This window comes from Bos indicus x Bos taurus, chromosome 23 (genome assembly GCF_003369695.1).
Source record: "Bos indicus x Bos taurus breed Angus x Brahman F1 hybrid chromosome 23, Bos_hybrid_MaternalHap_v2.0, whole genome shotgun sequence".
NCBI lineage: Eukaryota > Metazoa > Chordata > Mammalia > Artiodactyla > Bovidae > Bos > Bos indicus x Bos taurus.
The window spans coordinates 20,764,410-20,784,398 of NC_040098.1; the positions used below are offsets into that span (position 1 = coordinate 20,764,410).

At 43.3% G+C, this 19,989-nt stretch overlaps 1 protein-coding gene across 1 annotated transcript in view; it reads right to left on the reverse strand.

The window, feature by feature from the left end:
• RCAN2 (regulator of calcineurin 2) overlaps positions 1-19,709 on the reverse strand; it is a 281,009-nt gene extending 261,300 nt beyond the window's left edge. Inside the window, exon 1 of the mRNA XM_027523980.1 lies at positions 19,467-19,709. The gene's annotated coding sequence lies outside the window, so the exon portion shown is untranslated. The remainder of the gene's footprint in view (positions 1-19,466) is intronic.
• Positions 19,710-19,989: the final 280 nt, after the last annotated feature.

Consider the following 19,989-nt stretch of genomic DNA (forward strand, 5'->3'; position numbering starts at 1 on the left):
TTACGCATCCAGAGGAGAGGTAAGTAAATAAAAAGACAGCTCAAAGCTTAAACTCTAAGCCTCACTCAAGACAGGGACTATGTTCTACTGGTTTCTATACCCCCGAGGATAGCACCACACCGAGTGCACAGAAGGGATGAATGAATGAACGAACAAATGAGTGAATGAATTAATACGTGAGTGAACGAGCGACAAAGGTTAGACTATGCATGTGCCACAAAAACAGATTCAAAAAAAGAGTGATGCAACAAGGACCTAGTGTATAGCATAGGGAACTCTGCTCAATATTATGTAGCAGCCCGGATGGAAAGGGAGTTTGGGGGAGAATGGATACATGTACATGTATGGATGAGACCCTCTGCTGTCCACCTGAAACCATCATAACACTGTTAATCAGCTATATCACAATATAAAATAAAAAGTTGCTTTTAAAACAGGAATGATGGCTCTTTTGAGGGCTCAGGGACGGAGGGAAAGTGGAAAAAACAGAACTTGAAGTGCAAGGAGACAATACTTGCCACCCCCAAATGTTTCCTCTCCCAAAACTATCTCTTTGGCATGGAGGCTATTTCTAGGTGAAAACAATTAAAGGCCCAAAAGACTCAGGAAGAAACTTTGACCTTCTCCCTAATTGCCTGAAGAATTAGGATAGAGGGCCTATTCCAGGAATAGACCATTACCAGAAATATCTGCAAGTGAAATATCTGGGCTAAGCGGGTTGGGGGAAACTCTTAAAGATCAGAGTCCACTCTGCGTCCCGTTGAATCCAGCTGGCCCAGCAAGCGTATGGTTACCAAACATCTGTTTTCCTACCTCTCTATGAATTGCCTTCCTCCCTTCTGAGGTCCCCAGTCACCACTCCAACATCCTCTTTCGTCTTCAGCTGATGGTGAGGGTGAGGGTTTCAGCTGTTTGGGCCAGCTACTCACCCTTCCTGGGTCTCTCCCGTGTGCACAACATACCAACCTTTTGTTTTTCTCCTATTAGTCCATCTCATGTCCATTTAATTCTTAGAGCAACCAGAAGAAACTAGAAGGGACGAAGAAAATTTCTTCCTCCCTGGCAGAAGGAAGGCTAGAACTTTAAGAAGCAGAGACAGGAGAAGGTCCAATTATAATTTTACACAGTTGCCATGTGCTCTAAACTAGTTCCCATTAGTAAAAGTGTTCTCCTTCTGATGATTATCATGTCTAGAATTTCTAAAACATCTTATATCTGTAAATAGTATGCAACTGCTTTTAGCTTGTATTTATTAATATTACAGGGACATTTGATTTATCTATAAACAACTTGGCAGTTCATTAATTATTAGAATAGGAAACTGAAGAAATGATATCTGGTCTCTAGCAGTGACGGCTCAATCATTTTTATTGGTCTCCTGGGGTGCTCTAATAAGTGGCCATAAAAAAGTCAATTTGCAGTTAGGAAGAGACACGCGTATATTGGGCAGCATTTGCATTGACATGATTGACAACAGACAAGACTGACAGAAACTCTACAACGTAAGAGGAATAAGCTCATTGTGCTACTAGCATATTGTCTTAAAAATAAACCATCGCCAATCCTAGGATGAGAAAACAATATAGGAATGGTTTGCTTCAGCAGTGACGAGGATCCGAAAAACACTTCATGCAAATATCTCAGAATATATATACAAATATCTGAAACCCAAAAGCAACAGCAGACATCATTTTCTGGATACTTTGGAAAATTACTAAAAGGACAGGTTTGATTAAAAAATGAATAATTAAAACTGAACAAAAATCGTCTGGCCAAGAAAACCATCTTAGAGGTGACCTCTCACCAGAGCAGATAATGAACCATGTCTACTAGATGCTCTTATACCTGGATGACCTCAAAGGACTACTAGTTTTTCTTTTTCAATATTAAAAATATTATCCTTTAGCTAAGTGTTTATGTTCTCCTGTCTGAACATAGCTCCTCTTTTTTGGTAGGAAGGAGAATAACTCTACGTTTATCTGATTTTCCATTCTTTTGGAGGAAGAAGTATTATTTTAGCTTTCAACACCTTGGGGTCAATGCAATGAAGGTGTCTGAAAAGAATTTAGGGACAGATTCTAAATGGAAAAGTTCCTGAACTGAGTCAGAGTGAGGACTCTGCCAAGATCTGGAATCACTCCTCTGGAAGCAGAGCAATCCAAAGAGAGCTCCTGGTGGATGGAGTCAGGGAGCGGGGGCAAAGCAGGAAGGCTGCTGCCATGATCATTTGGGAAACCCACCATGTCAAGCCCTCAGAGACACTGAAAATAGCCCCAAATATCAATTAGATAAACAGCTCTAATCTTTATTATTCTTGGACCTTCTTTCTTATATGCCCTTGAAATTTATACAACCATATAAAGCCCTAGGATTGGATACCCCTAAGGCACTTCTGATTTCATTCAGATAAATAACCTTCTCAGAGTATCACACATTGGCTTAAATTGTAAGACAATAGCCAGGTGTGGTCCTAAGGACCTCGTAATGGTTGATCTGGGATGAAGGGGTTAAATTAAAGGTGAGAAGTACTGAACATATGGTATCTGTTTGGTCCTTCTCATCCAAGACAAAGCCTTGGTTAAACATTAGATTTTAAAAGCAATTTTAAAGAAACTGGAAAGTTCCTCACGAGGAACCACGCCCTGTGGAGATTCCCACAGGTGCAGACCATGAAGGTCGTTTTATGAACATTACAGGGTCATTCCTTCAGTGCCTGTCTGTGGCCTCCAGGGAGGTATTTAGGTTAATAAAAATGACCTGGAAGAAGCAGAGCCCCACAGGAAAAACCGTGCAGCTGGGTTCTCCCAAAGTGCCACCGTTGCCTGTCTCCTGTCCCTTGTAAGCTATTAATGATTTCACTAGCACATAACCTAGAGTCATCCTCAGTGTCCTCATGGCCTCAGTTTCCAGCTTCATGGAAAGCCTCAAAGAAGTAGCTGCAGGCTGGAATAAGGAACTTAGTTCTAAGGGAGCAGAGGGGGGCTGTTCAGGTTTATTATTTATCTCACCTCCACCCAGCAAAATCTTTCCAAATCCTCTTCAGGGACTGGGTAAACTTTCCTGACCTTCCAGAATGATACTGGACGTCTCATTGTGGTTGTTTGTGAACCAGAAGGAGAAGGAGATTCCCCTCTCCCCAACCATGATACCTTAGGAGGCAGAACCAAACCAAGGTCCAGGTCATAAGCCAAGAATCCCTGAGGATACACACTGCTGCTGCTGCTAAGTCGCTCCAGTCGTGTCCGACTCTGTGTGACCCCATAGACGGCAGCCCACCAGGTTCCTCTGTCCCTGGGATTCTCCAGGTAAGAATACTGGAGTGGGTTGCCATTTCCCTCTCCAAGGATACACACTACTATACATAAAATAGATAAAATAACAGAGACCTACTAGATATCCCAGGAAACTATACTCAGTATCTTGTAATAAACCATAATGAAAAAGAATCTGAAAAAGAATCTGAAAAAGAATATTTATATACATATATATGTATAACTGAATCACTTTGCTGTATACCTAAAACAACTCAATATTGCAAATCAACTATACTTCAGAAAAAGAAACAAAAAGGAAAAAGAACCCCCAGGTGAGCTGTGGTACTTGGACACAAGGTCAGAAGGTACGCCTTGAAAATCTGACCGAGCAAATATTTCAATCCAGAGCTTCACCTAAATGTCACCTTGTCAAATTTTGAAGTTTAATGCTAAACAACAGCTGTTGTGGAATAGAGATCACTAAGAAACAGAAAAATAAGAAAATAAAGAATCCCAAATAAACACATTTATGGTGTGACAGTTGCTGAATATCCTTCCTGAACAAAATTTAACCTTTTTATAAATAGTTGATTGTACATCAGAAAAGATAAAATGAATACCATTAATGCCCGCAGCAGGAAAAAATTAACATATTCATGAGTTAGCACTTTGCTTTCACTTTTCTTGTCAAGGCTGAGACTCTGTTCTTGAACAAATAAAATTTTGTTTGAAGTACCATTAATGTATCTGTATTTACCATCCTCCATTTCAAAATTCATAGAACAATATCTGTAATCAAATACTTTCATTCAGTACAAAGGATTAAACCTCAAAACAGGAGTAGAAGTTGGACTTTGTTTTGTCCTGGCCAGATCCCATCTCTTGGCTGTTATCTTGAATAGCTACAGAAGTCAAAATAAAAAATAAATTATATTAATTTAGCCTGTCTTTCAGATAATGTTATGGGGAAAAATAATTTAAATTGACTGTTTAGCTCAATAAATTAGTCAATAAAATCAGCAGAGCTGATGGAAGCCTTAAAATGAATGCAGAGGCTTTGGTAAAGTGTCTGCCTGCAGTGTGGGAGCCCGGGGTTCGATCCCTGGGTCAGGAAGATCCCCTGGAAAAGGAAATGGCAACCCACTCCAGTACTCTTGCCTGGAAAATCCCATGGATGGAGGAGTCATAGAGTTTGCCATAGAGTTGCAAAGAGCAACTCTTTGCCATAGAGTTGCAAAGAGCAACTTTAATTTGATTAGTCATAAAATTAAAATTCTAGCATAATAACCATTTAAGTAACTTTTTAAGAGATTACAACTGATTATTCTTGTTATTTCTCGCCTAGTATCTCATTACATGGAAGTGAAAAAAAAAAACAAACAAAACACCACCTGTCTGGAGCTTGCCCCAAAGGCCCTGCCAACATTAGAAGGGAACCAGTGAAAATGAACGAAAGCAACAATAGAACTAATGCAAATAAGCATGTCTATTTACCGTGGATCACAACAAACTGTGAACAATTCTTAAAGAGATGGGAATACCAGACCACCGGACCTGCCTCCTGAGAAATCTGTATGCAGGTCAAGAAGCAACAGTTAGAACTGGACATGGAACAACAAACTGGTTCTAAATCAGAAAAGGAGTTCGTCAAGGCTGTATATTGTCACCCTGCTTATTTAACGTATATGCAGAGTACATCATGAGAAACGCTGGGCTGGATGAAGCACAAGCTGGAATCAAGATTTCTGGGAGAAATATCAATAACCTCAGATATGCAGATGATATCACCCTTATGGCAGAAAGTGAAGAGGAACTAAAGAGCCTCTTGATGAAAGTGAAAGAGGAGAGTGAAAAAGTTGATTTAAAATTCAACAATTACAAAACCAAGATAATGGCATCTGATCCCATCACTTCATGGCAAATAGATGGGGAAACAGTGAAAACAGTGTCAGACTTTATTTTGGAGGGCTCCAAAAGCACTGCAGATGGTGACTGCAGCCATGAAATTAAAAGACACTTACTCCCTGGAAGAAAAGTTATGACCAACCTAGACAGCATATTAAAAATCAGAGACATTATTTTACCAACCAAGGTCCATCTAGTCAAGGCTATGGTTTTTCCAGTAGTCATGTATGGATGTGAGAGTTGGACTATAAAGAAAGCTGAGTGCCGAAGAATTGATGCTTTTGAACTGTGGTGTTGGAGAAGACTCTTGAGAGTCCCTTAGACATCAAGGAGATTCAGCCAGTCCATCATGAAGGAAATCAGTCCTGAATAATCATTGGAAGGACTGATGCTAAAGCTCAAACTCCAATATTTTGACCACCTGATAGAAGAGATGACTCATTTGAAAAGACCCTGATGCTGGGAAAGATTGAGGGCAGGAGGAGAAGGGGATGACAGATGATGAAATGGTTGGATGGCATCACCGACTCAATGGACATGAGTTTGAGTAAACTCCGGGAGTTGGTGATGGACAGGGAGGCTTGGTGTGCTGCAGTTCGTGGGGTCGCAAAGAGTCGAACACGACTGAGTAACTGAACTGAACTGATTTACTGTTAATTTTTCAGGATTTGAAAGGCAGACTGAACTAGTTCCCACTTAAGCAGAGGTTGCTTCATTATACTTAGTTTAGGTCAACCTTAGTGGTCCAACAAGACACACACACACACACACACACACACACATATCCATATGCCAGGCCCTTGATAACATAACCACCGGGAAAGAAAGAAATCCGTTCAAGTCAACACACCTACAAACACTCAAGCATGTGAAATCTACCAGATGTTGACCCACCATCCTCGACTCCCACAAAGAAAGCCCAACCTCTTTGAAGCCCTGGTTAAGCAGCAGGGGTCATCTCTAGAGAGCACAAATACCAGCCATCCCTTATCTTCAACAGAAAGAGTGCTGACAAGCAGGGCAGAGGTGAGAACTGAATTCTCATGCATTGCTTGTGGGACAGATACCTAGTACAACCTCCTGGAAAAACAATGAAAAGCAACATCGAAATACAGAGAAAGCCTTAAGAAGGTCCATCTATTTGAGGCAATAATTCTACTTCTAACACTCTAGCTTGAGCAAATGATCCAAAATACAGAAATAAATGACAATCAGAAGTGTTCACCAAATTATTATTTATGACATTGTGGATAACTGGGAACCACCTAAATGTTACAGGGAAGAAAGTAAATAGATTTGGTGACATCACCCATGGGATTGTTGTGCAGCTACTGAAAACAGTGCTCACTGTTGATGTGAAAAGTAATTTAAAATGTGTGATGAAATGCACAGGATGCAAAACTCCATGTACTGTATGAACTCGACTTCACAAAAACATGTCTATCACAAAGACTGAAAAGAAATTCATTTGCTCATGGTAATACGTGTAATTTTAATTTTCTCTTGTTATACCATTTGAATACAGAGTTCAAAAGAATAGCAAGGAGAGATAAGAAAGCCTTCCTCAGCGATCAATGCAAAGAAATAGAGGAAAACAGCAGAATGGGAAAGATCTCTTCAAGAAAATTAGAGATATCAAGGGAACGTTTCATGCAAAGATGGGCTCAATAAAGGACAAAAATGGTATGGACCTAATAGAAGCAGAAGATATTAAGAAGAGATGGCAAAAATACACAGAAGAATTGTACAAAAAAGATCTTCACGACCCAGATAATCACGATGGTGTGATCACTGACCTAGAGCCAGACATCCTGAAATGTGAAGTCAAGTGGGCCTTAGGAAGCATCACTACGAACAAAGCTAGTGGAGGTGATGGAATTCCAGTTGAGCTATTTCAAATCCTAAAAGATGATGCTGTAAAAGTGCTGCACTCAATATGTCAGCAAATTTGGAAAACTCAGCAGTGGCCAGAGGACTGGAAAGTAAGTTTTCATTCAAATCCCAAAGAAAGGCAATGCCAAAGAATGCTCAAACTACCACACAATTGCACTCATCTCACACACTGGTAAAGTAATGCTCAAAATTCTCCAAGCCAGGCTTCAGCAATATGTGAACCGTGAACTTCCTGATGTTCAACATGGTTTTAGAAAAGGCAGAGGAACCAGAGATCAAATTGCCAACATCTGCTGGGTCATCGAAAAAGCAAGAGAGTTCCAGAAAAACATCTATTTCTGCTTTATTGACTATGCCAAAGCCTTTGACTGTGTGGATCACAATAAACTGTGGAAAATTCTGAAAGAGATGGGAACACCAGACCACCTGACCTGCCTCTTGAGAAACCTATATGCAGGTCAGGAAGCAACAGTTAGAACTGGACATGGAACAACAGACTGGTTCCAAATAGGAAAAGGAGTACGTCAAGGCTGTATATTGTCACCCTGTTTATTTAACTTATATGCAGAGTACATCATGAGAAACGCTGGGCTGGAAGAAGCACAAGCTGGAATCAAGATTGCTGGGAGAAATATCAACAACCTCAGATATGCAGATGACACCACCCTTATAGTACAAAGTGAAGAAGAAGTAAAGAGCCTGTTGATGAAAGTAAAAGAAGAAAGTGAAAAAGTTGGCTTAAAGTTCAGTGTTCAGAAAACTAAGATCATGGCATCTGGTCCCATCACTTCATGGCAAATAGATGGGGAAACAGTGGAAACAGTAGCAAACTTTATTTTGGGGGGCTCTTAAAATCACTGCAGGTGGTGACTGCAGCCATGAAATTAAAAGACGCTTACTCCTTGGAAGGAAAGTTATGACCAACCTAGACAGCATATTAAAAAGTATAGACATTATCTTGTCCATAAAGGTCTGTCTAGTCAAGGCTATGGTTTTTCCAGTAGTCATGTATGGATGTGAGAGTTGGACTATAAAGAAAGTTGAGTGCTGAAGAATTGACGCTTTTGAACTCTGGTGTTGGGGAAGACTCTTGAGAGTCCCCTGGACTGCAAGGAGATCCAACCAGTCCATCCTAAAGGAGATCAGTCCTGGGTGTTCATTGGAAGGATTGATGTTGAAGCTGAAACTCCAATATTTTGGCCACCTGATGCGAAGAGCTGACTCACTGGAAAAGACTCTGATGCTGGGAACAATTGAGGGCAGGAGGAGAAGGGGACGACAGAGGACGAGATGGTTGTATGGCATCACCAACTCAATGGACATGGGTCTGGGTAGACTCTGGCAGTTGGTGATGGACAGGGAGGCCTGGCGTGCTGTGGTTCATGGGGTCACAAAGAGTCACGATTGAGCGACTGAACTGAACTGAACTGATACCATTCTATGTCTTCCGAGAATTTTATAGAAAGTACATATGTCTGAGGGGCTTCCCAGGTGGCACAGTGGTAAAGAATCTGCCTGCAGATGCAGGAGATTCAAGAGATGTGGGTCTGATCTCTGGGTTGGGAAGATCCCTTGGAGCCAGGAAATTGCATCGCACTCCAGTATTCTTGCCTGGGAAATTCCATGGGCAGAGAAGCCTGGAAGGCTTCAGTCCATGGGGCTGCAAAGAGTCACACACGACTGAGCATACACACACACACACACACACACACACACACACATCTAACAAAAAGGAATACTTTGAACACTCAAAGCAGAGGGTCCCTGGTTTTCCTCTGAGTGGACAGACTCCAGCAGATACTGGGAAATATCTCTAGCTTTTTAGAGCAGATGCCAAGTACCACTTGTCACTCACACTTGACGTAAACTTGATGTAAACCCGGTGATGACTTTCTGCCCTCCACAGCATGCCCATGCCTCCCTCGACCTTGTCTTTGACTTTCAGCCTTCCTTGTTTATATAGACGCCCCTCTGGCAGTCTTGTCTCTCTGTGAACCATGGTCTCCACGCCCCCTTCACCAGCAGGACTCAGTTCCATGGCCTGATCAGCCTTCTCCTGGTCCAGCCTGGTCGAGTCTTGGTACTGACAACAAGCCAGTTACCCTTGAAAGATACGGCCTCATAATAAAACTACCAAAGCCTAGGGGAAGGAAGTGCAGTTTTCTTAACACATTCTAAGAAAAATATCATATGATGTCACTTACATACAAATGAACTTATGTACAAAACGGAACAGACTCACAGACACAGAAAACAAACTTATGGTTACCACAGGGGGAAGGGCAGAGTAATTAGGAGTTTGGGAATAATATATACATATTATTATATATCAAACAGATAACAAGGACCTACTGTATAGCACAGGGGACTCTGCTCAATGTTAGGTGGCAACCTGGCTGGGAGGGGAGTTTGGAGGAAAAAGGATACATGTATTAATATATCATGGCTGAGTCCCTTCACTGTCTACCCGAAAGTATCACAACATTGTTAACCAGCTCTACTCCAATATAAAATAAAAAGTAAAAAAAAAAAAGACAGCCCAGTCACAAAGGACCATATACTGTATGACTCTAGAATATAGGTGAAATGGAATTTATATGAAATGTTCAGAATGGGAAAATATGGAGTTACAGAAAATGAATTAGTGCTTGTCTTGGGATAATAAGAGATGGAATCACTCTAATGGGTACAGGGTTTCTTCTTGAGAGGGTGAAAATGCTCTAAAATTAGATTACAGTGGTGACTGTATAACTTGTAAATATACTAAAAACATTGACTTGTACATGTTAAATGAGTGAATGTATGTATATGAATTATATCTCAATAAAGCCATTTATAGAAAGAGAAAACTATTTTGTAATAACCTATAGGGAAAAACAATCTGAAACAAAAAACAAAAAATATATATATACACAAATATATATGTATAACTGAATCACGTTGAAGCACATCTGAAACTAACACATTATAAATCACCTATATTTCAATTTTAAAAATAAATACAATCTAAAAATAAGCAAAATGCATTCTATAAAAGCATTTTATAGAGAGTGAACTTCTTTCCTCTTACAGACCTGGTGCTATTAATACATCAGGCCGAACTGTATCTGTGCTCTTAGGCGGTCCCTACTGTGACAATCACCCTTAACAATGGTGCAGAGAACTCCGTCTCAGTGCACCTTCGAAGCCTCATAGCATTTCACCCTCACAGCTCTGTGAGCCTGGGAGATCAAGGATTATTTTCCTAATTGTACCGATAAGAAAATTGCAACTCAGAGTCCGAGGGCTGAGTGGCTTATGGCCCCTGATCCTCCAAGCATGCTCCTCTGTAAATAGTGATGATAATACCCACGTGGGGGAGTCGTTGTAAGGATTAAATAAGATAATGTATGCAGCCTGCTTAGAATCGTGTTTGGAACAGGAGCAGCATTCAGCAAATGCCAACTCCTGTGATTGTTAGGTCAATGGGAAGCTCAAGGTTACATAGCTGGGAAGTGACAGCACTAGGCTGGGAAGTCAGGCTGTTTCATGCCAAGTCCACGCTTTTTATACTCTATTCCTAACACGCTAAGCGGAGTATTAAAGCATGCTCCTCCTCACAGAACTTACAGTATTTAGTATCGGGCATATCTCAATCACGTGAGACAATAAAATAGTGACTCCCACAAAGAATTCAGACAATAGTAGTAGAAACTAGGATACAGCTCTCAAACTACAGAAGTCTTTTGTTCAACAGCTACCATTCTAGCATCTTCTTCTGCATACATTCCAAAGCTCAGGATTCCCCTTGTTTCATCCCTGCTTCAAAGTGAGTGGAGATGGGGAAACCAGACATGAAAATTAAGTCCCTTCCCATCCTGACTATAGAAAACACTTTCCACGGGCATTCTGAACTGCCAGAAGTTTGAGCTATCTTTGGAAACTTGTCTTTAACTTCTAGAAAGTACCATTCATAATCACACATATATGCTTTAAGGGACTTCAGAACAGCTTCAGTTGAGTCTAAGGCTGCTTCTCCCTTTTGAAAAGAATCCTCAACTCGCTTAATTAATTTTACCCACAGCATGACACCTGGCCGTTTGTATCATAAAAGCTCCAAGACAGTGAACATTTTTTAAAACAAAGACAGAAAATTCTTCATGAAGCTTCTCAAAAGCACATGTGCACAGACATTCACTGAGGAGGAAGTCACTCTGCCTCCTGTACATGTGGTGCCACAACTGTGGAATCCAGGGTCACTAACCCTAAGCAATACTATTTCTTCACAGCAATTTTGGCCCATTTATCTGACAAAAGAAGAGTTTAAAACTTTGTGTTGTGGAATGTTGACATTTCATATCTAAGAGAGTAATTTATCAATGAACTTGAGATCCATGTTTTGAAAGGTATTTAATGCTCCCTGTGTTTCCATAGTCCCAATAGTAATGAGATATATATATATATATTATTACTTTCTAAGAGAGAGAGAAATAAATGATGATCACTAAGAGATGGCCCTTAGCAAACTGTGAAGTACATGTTCAGTTGAGCCCAACTCTTTGCAACCCCATGGACTGTAGCCCACCAGGCTCCTCTGTCCATGGGATTTTTCAGGCAAGAATACTGGAGTGGGCTGCCATTTCCTCCTCCAGTTAAACTGCAAAGTAAGAGGAGCTTATCTCTGGAAACACTCTACCTCCCTTTTCTGCACATTTGTTATCCTGGAAGTGAGGTGTAAGGAACACCCCCCTCCCACAACTCACTGAGCATCTTCAGTTGGACAGACTCGTGTGCAGTGTCTGCTCCACATAGCCTGTTTCACTCCTTACAACAAACACCCTTACAACACATGTATTCCTTGCCCCCATTATTCAGAGATAAGGAAATGGAATCTCACAGAATTTAAGTGACATGTCTCAAATAAACTGGCCAGTGACTATGGCGATTCCTCCACTTCAGTGCCGGTCTGGGTTTCTCCTGCCTGAACTGGGTTCTCCCAACCTCAGATGCCCCCATCAGCTCTGGCATTATGGACACTATATTTCCTATCAGGCTGTTAAAAACAGGCCATCACTTAGAGTTCATCCTCTTAGAAGAGGAATAGGTCCTGTTTCTATTCTGAAAGGGACCAGGCGAGCATGATCTTAACCCAAATCTACAACTCTAATAGTATAAATCTGAGACAAGATGGCGGAACTTCAGAATACTTAGACTCTTTAGAGATCATCTGGTCAACCCCTTCCCCCATGACTACACAGATTTAACAAACTAAAGCTTGAGAGGGGATGGGACTTTGCAGAGGTCACCCTACAAATTAGATGCCGGGCCCAGATGAGAGCCAGAACTTCTCACTCAGTCCTGTTCTCTTTTGTGGCATCAGTCACAAACATTCAAACATGGGGTAAAAATATACATTGTAGGCTAAAGAGGAATGAGTTCAATACTATTAATTCAGACTGGCTATTCAGACTGCCCAAGCTTGAACTCTGGGTGCCCGTCTCACTAACTGTGTAACCTAGATAAGGTACCCTCTCTCTGCCTTGGGTTCCTTATCCATCATATGAGAATCACAATAGTGTCTGCCTCATAAGGTTACCATGAGGATCAAACATGATAATCCATGTGGAGCTCCACCTTCTTTGTGCTTGGCATTTGTAAGCTCTGAATAAATGTTAGATATTATTACTATCATTAAAATTATTACTCTTATCACCACTACAGATAATTTCAGATGAGTGCATGCTAAGTCATTTCAATCATGTCTGACTCTGTGATCCTATGGACTGTAGCCACCAGGACTGGAGCCCACCAGGCTCCTCTGTCCATGATATTCTCCAAGCAAGAATACTGGAGTGAGTTACCATGCCCTCCTCCAGGGACTCTTCCCAACCCAGGGATCCAATCCACATCTCTTACGTCTCCTGCATTGACAGGCAGGTTCTTTACCACTAGCACCACCTGGGAATTTCAGATAATTGACAGCTAATACTTTCATTCTGGCGTAAGAAGGTGGCAAAACTTCCTGCTATCAAATTCATCTTCCTCTTCTCCAAAGGCAGCACTAGCCAGTCCTAGAGAAGGAAATGGCACCCACTCCAGTACTCTTGCCTGGAAAATCCATGGACGGAGGAGCCTGGTGGGCTACAGTCCATGGGGTCCCAAAGAGTTGGACACGACTGAGCGACTTCACTTTCAACTTTCACTTTCATGCATTGGGGAAGGAAATGGCAACCCACACCAGTGTTCTTGCCTGGAGAATCCCAGGGACAGAGGAGCCTGGTGGGCTGCCATCTATGGGGTCGCACAGAATTGGACACGACTGAAGCTATTTAGCACAGCACAGCCAGTCTTAGGAATGAAGGTAAGCTGGATGAGTGGAAGTTAGCACCAGGAATGAAGAAACTAACTCTGAAAATAAAACTGCCTGCCAGAGTATTTTTATTTGTATATTCAGAATTAAAATCCCCCACCCTTCTCAAAATCACTCTTTCTCGTTTACAGTTGACCTCTGTACAACGCAGGGGTTTAGGCTGCCCCACTCACCCACCTCCAGGTGGAAAATCTGAGTACTGCTATATCTGCCTCAAAAACAAAGGAACTGATAAATGACTCGCTCAAGGGCAGGAAGCTGAAATGGTTTGGACAGAGTTGGGACTCCAACCCCAGATCTTTTGGTTCTACATTTTGTGATCTCTAATTACAGTTCGAATTTGCATTGTTCAAGGATCAACTGTACTTCCTTTCTTCTACCAGTTTTATCGAGATATAATTAACATAACACATTGTATTAGTTTTAGGTATATACCAAATGATTTGATATATGTATATATTGTGAAATAATCACCACAATAAGTTTAGTTGACATCCATCACCTTGCTGCTACTGCTGCTAAATCACTTCAGTCGTGTCCGACTCTGTGCGACCCCAGAGACGGCAGCCCACCAGGCTCCCCCGTCCCTGGGATTCTCCAGGCAAGAACACTGGAGTGGGTTGCCATTTCCTTCTCCAGTGCATGAAAGTGAAAAGTGAAAGTGAAGTCACTCAGTTGTGTCTGACCCTCAGCGACCCCATGGACTGCAGCCTTCCAGGCTCCTCCGTCCATGGGATTTTCCCGGCAAGAGTACTGGAGTGGGGTGCCATTGCCGTCTCCAATCCATCACCTTACATAGGAATAATTTTTTTTCCTTATAATGAGAACTTTTAAGATCTACTTTCTTCAGTTCAGTCGCTCAGTCGTGTCCAACTCTTTGCAACCCAATGAATCGCAGCACGCCAGGCCTCCCTGTCCATCACCAACTCCCGGAGTTCACTCAGACTCATGTCCATCGAGTTGGTGATGCCATCCAGCCATCTCATCCTCTGTCGTCCCCTTCTCCTCCTGCCCCCAATCCCTCCCAGCATCAAAGTCTTTTCCAATGAGTCAACTCTTCGCATGAGGTGGCCAAAGTACTGGAGTTTCAGCTTTAGCATCATTCCTTCCAAAGAAATCCCAGGGCTGATCTCCTTCAGAATGGACTGGTTGGATCTCCTTGCAGTCCAAGGGACTCTCAAGAGTCTCCCCAACACCACAGTTCAAAAGCATCAGTTCTTCGGTGCTCAGCTTTCTTCACAGTCCAACTCTCGCATCCATACATGGCCACTGGAAAAACCATAGCCTTGACTAGACAGACCTTTGTTGGCAAAGTAATGTCTCTGCTTTTGAATATGCTATCTAGGTTGGTCATAACTTTCCTTCCAAGGAGTAAGCGTCTTTTAATTTCATGGCTGCAATCACCATCTGCAGTGATTTGGGAGCCCCCAAAAATAAAGTCTGACACTGTTTCCACTGTTTCCCCATCTATTTCCCATGAAGTGATGGGATCGGATGCCATGATCTTCGTTTTCTGAACACTGAGCTTTAAGCCAACTTTTTCACTCTCCTCTTTCACTTTCATCAAGAGGTTTTTTAGTTCCTCTTCACTTTCTGCCATAAGGATGGTGTCATCTGCATATCTGAGGTTATTGATATTTCTCCCAGCAATCTTGGTTCCAGCTTGTGCTTCTTCCAGCCCAGCGTTTCTCATGATGTACTCTGCATAGAAGTTAAATAAGCAGGGTGACAGTACACAGCCTTGATGTAATCCTTTTCCTATTTGGAACCAGTCTGTTGTTCCATGTCCAGTTCTAACTGTTGCTTCCTGACCTGCATACAGGTTTCTCAAGAGGCAGGTCAGGTGGTCTGGTATTCCCATCTCTTTCAGAATTTTCCACAGTTTATTGTGATCCACACAGTCAAAGGCTTTGGCATAGTCAATAAAGCAGAAATAGATGTTTTTCTGGAATTCTCTTGCTTTTTTGATGATCCAGTAGATGTTGGCAATTTGATCTCTGGTTCCTCTGCCTTTTCTAAAACCAGCTTGAACATCTGGAAGTTCACGGTTCACATATTGCTGAAGTCTGGCTTGGAGAATTTTCTACTTTCTTAGCTACTTTCAAATATACAATACAGTATTGTTAACTATAGTCGCCACGCTGTACATTACACTCCCAGAACATGTGGATCTTTTAACCAGAAGTTTGTACCTTTTGACTACCTGCACCCATTCTGCCCATCCTCCGTCCTCTACCTCTGGCGACCAATGATCTATTCTCTGTATTTTTCATGAGTTTGGTTTTTTTCAAACTCTATATATGGGATCATACAGTACTTAACTTTCTCTGACTTATCTACTTGGCCCTCATGCACTAACAATGCCCTCAAGGTGAACCCATGTTGTTGCAAATGGCAGGGTATCTTTTTTATGTCTGAGTAATATTCCACTGTGTGTGTGTATATATACATATATATATATATATATATATATATATGTACACTAAGTCATTTCAATATACTAAATCATTACAACATATATATATATATATATATATATATACACACATATATATATATACCCCACATTTTCCTCATCCACTCATCCATCAACAGGTATTTAAGTTGTTTCCATATCTTGGTTCGTATAAATAATGCTGTCAAGAACATGGAAGTACAGCTATCTTTACAAGTTACTATTTTCATTTTCTTTGCATGAATAACCCAAAATGGGATTGCTGGATAATATGGTAGTTCTATTTCTAATTTTTCGAGGACTGTTTTCCATAATGGCTGCACCAATTTCCATTCCCACCAACAGTGCCCCAGGGTTCCCTTTTCTCCACATCCTCATCAACACTGACTTGTGTCTTCCTCAGCTTCTTTCATTATTGTCTTATATTTTTCAGGGAACGTGTCTTTCACCTCCTTGATTAAATTTATGCCCAGGCATTTTATTTTTTGGATGCAATTATAAAATGGGATTGCTTTCTTAATTTCTCATTCTGATAGTTCATTACTTTAGTATATACAAATGCAACTGATACCTGTGCATTGATTTTATATCCTGCAACTTTACTGAAACTGCTTATTAGTTCTAACAGTTTTTTTAGTAGAATCTTTAGGGTTTTCAACATGTAATGTCAAGTAATTTGCAAGCAGAAACACTTTTAGTTCTTTTCTGATTTGAATGCCTTTTTTCCCTTGCCTAACTGCTCTGACTGGAACTTCCAGTACTGTACGAAAGAAAAGGGGCAAGAGTGGGCATCCTTGTCTTGTTCCTAATCTTCGAGGAAAAGTTTCAGTTAAAATTTCACATATTTCTCAAACTTAATCTTTCTCCTTGACTTCCCATCTCAATGAAAAGTCTGACCATCCATCTAAACATCTAAGCTTCTCCTTCCCCATCACCAGCCACTTGGTGACCTAAAGCCAGTGATTGTCTCCCTCTGAAATGGCTTTTTATAGTTCTCTCTTCTCTGTTCCCATTCTACCTTGTTCAGGCACAACTAATTGTACTTATTTTATTTTGTCTGGACTGCTCCAATGGTCTGAAATCTGAGCTCATTCTTCTTTGCAACCCCACCTACTTGCCACCTCCGAAGTCACTTTTGCAAGACAAATTAGATCAAATCATTTCTCCCATAAAAGCTGCATGGCTTCTCCTCCTCTGCAAGGTATATTCATAGCCCAGGCTCACCAAAACACCTCCTCCCAAACACTTCTGCCACCTCTTCACTGCAGAACACCTACCAGTTCTTTGAATGTGACCTTTCCTTCAACGTGGAACACCTAGCTCCTTCTCTACCGAGATCCGGTCCGAACATGAACTTCTCTGCAAGCTCTTCCAGACTCCCGGCACCCTTTCTTTCCTGTACTCTCACTGAGCTTGTTCCTATCTCCACTAAACACTCACCATGATGATCACTTATTTTCTTATCCTGTCTGCTAGACTGATTTCTGAAAGAAAAGCCTCATTCTTTTAGCCACTTGCACATGGGCTTCCCAGGTGGCACAGTGGTAAAGAATCTGCCTGCCAATGAAACAGACACAGGAGACGGGAGTTCAATCCCTGTGGGTTTGGGTGTGGGGTGGGGTGGGGTGGGGTGGGGTGGGGGTGGGAGGGAGAAGATTCCCTGGAGTAGGAAATGGCAACTCACTCCAGTATTCTTACCTGGAAAATCCCATGGACAGAGAAGCCTAGCAGGCTACAGTCCATGGGGTCGCAAAGAGTCGGATATGACTGAGCCTGTGCCTGCATGCATGCACACACACACACACACACACACACACACACAGGGACTACATAGCACACAGTAGATACTTAAATTAACTGCTGAATAAACTGAGTGGATGGCACAGAAAATAAAAGGAATGGGAAAATGAGACCTCAGCAAACTAGCCAAGTTGATCTCAATAAAGCTAATTTCTATAATATATATGACTAATGCCAATGATTATGCAAGTAGTTTTTTAAAAAGTGTGATGTGTACTTGCAAATGACAGAACTCTCAAGTTCCCACTTATGCTTGTTAACCCTTCCTCGCTGGAGAGAGGGCCACCTCCTCCCAGACTTCCTTTGGTTCTGCAGCAGCTGCAAACAAGGCATTCTGAAAGCTCTTGCAATCTTCTAACTTTAGTTGAGGTCATGTTCCCTCATAAAATGCTAGGAACGGGCCTCAAGTAGTAGGTGCTCAATAAATGCTGATTTGGTTTGCAGTGGATTTGAAAGCAAAGAGCAACTCACATTTTAGACTAATGCAACACACTGATTGTACTTAAGATAATAGCTCTAAGGCTAAAGAAAATCAATGTGGAGACTGAAAAGCAGCCAAACGTTCGTTCACTCCTCTGCCTTGCTCCACAGTCAGTGCTTATCTGCTTCTTGATCCTTTCTGGCTTCTATCTAGGCTTTTCCTACTTCATTGCGTTCCTGGAATGGAGCGGGCCAGTTAGCAAGTGTTTCCCTGTGCTTGCGATATATTTGTTGTGTTTCGTGCTGATGTAATAGGTGTTAAAAATTGAGATGTGTTATTAAAAAATATACTAGCTTTCCTAGAGCCTCGCCTCTGCAAGACAGGTGGGATTCTGCCTTAGGGAAGAGAGAAAGGTGGACTGGAATGCTCTAGCATCTTTCCTCTCCAATTGTGGGACATAGGTTAAAGGGAGCTCGGAAACTTTTGTTTTTACTAAAAGGATACTTAAAAAATAAAATAAGCTTTGGCAGCAGACTCATTAAACGTCCACTGAACACTTCCACCCTAATGTAGGAAATAAGAAAGATTCAAAGCATGTACTCTGCTGTAATTCACTTTGGGATGAGAGAAAGACAGCAGTGCCTTGGAGAATAAATCATTAACTAAAAGTCAAACCGAGACACCCTGGAAACCAGTGAGACGGGGAGGCAGGAGAGGGATCAGGCGGCTGGGGTTTGCCTGTTTTCCCTCCGGTGACTTCTAGAGCGAAGCATCCCACGGGCAGGAGGAACTCGGCACGCTGTGCTCCCTTCTATTTCACTTTTCAAACTTGAAGTTATTTTTAGATGACCCAAGCCCGCTAATCCCAGGCAGGACAATTCCCAGCCCGCTGCGCCTCAAAGCACCTTCCCCTCCCCAGCTCTTTCCTTTAAGTGCTGGGAAAAGAGGCTCCGATTTCCCGTTCGCTCTCTGCGATCTGACCACCTCCCCTCATCCCTTCTCCAAATCTCGGTCCCGGAGATCACAGGCGTCACTCTCGCTCCACCAATTCATGCACCTGCTGCTGCTACTAGAAAGGCGAACCTTTGGGCCACGAGGAATGGGGAAGGGGCTCCTAGAGACCCGCGCCCTCTAGAGGGGGTCAAGGGACCTCGATCCCCACGGCCGCCACCCGGGCCGAGCACTGGATCCGCAGACCACCCCCCACCCCACCGCCACGGCCACCGCACCCGGCCCAGCCCCCGACCCCGACCGCGCTCGGCCGCCCCCCGCCGCGGTCCCCCGACCCCGGCCCGGCCCTGGTGCCGCGCGCAGCCCCGGGCAGGACAGGACAGGACAGGACAGGACAGGGTGCCGGGGCCAGCGGGCCGGCGCCGTTACATAACCGACCTGCTGGGCGTCCGCGATGCGCCGGCAGAGGAGGAGGCGACGGCTGGGCGGTCGGTCGGTCGGTCGGCGGGGCCGGCGACTGCGGGCGCGGCGCGGCTGCTCACCTGGCGGCCGGGCCGAGAGCGCGCGGGGACGGGCGCGGTGCCCGCGGGCCTGGGCGTGGGGCCGTGCGCGGCGCGCCCCGCCTCCCGGGCTCCGGCTCCGGCTCCGCGGGTCGGCGGGTCTCTGCCTCCCGCCCGCTGCTCGCCGCAACCTCCGCCGCCGTCACCCGGGACAAAGCGGCTCCGGGGAGGGGCCGAGCGGGCGGCTCTCGCAGGAGCCAGCGGAGATGGGCGCGCCCCCAGCTCCGACTCATCGGGCCAACCTCCAATCAGACCCCGGGAAACCGAGAGCCCCTGTCTGGCCTCTGCTCCTCTCCTCCCGCCTGGCCCCGCGCCCTTCCCGGTCCCCTCTTCCCGCTCCCCTTCCCGGGCTCCCCCGCTGCCCTTCGCCCGGGTGCCCAGGAGGTGGGCGAAAGGGGAAG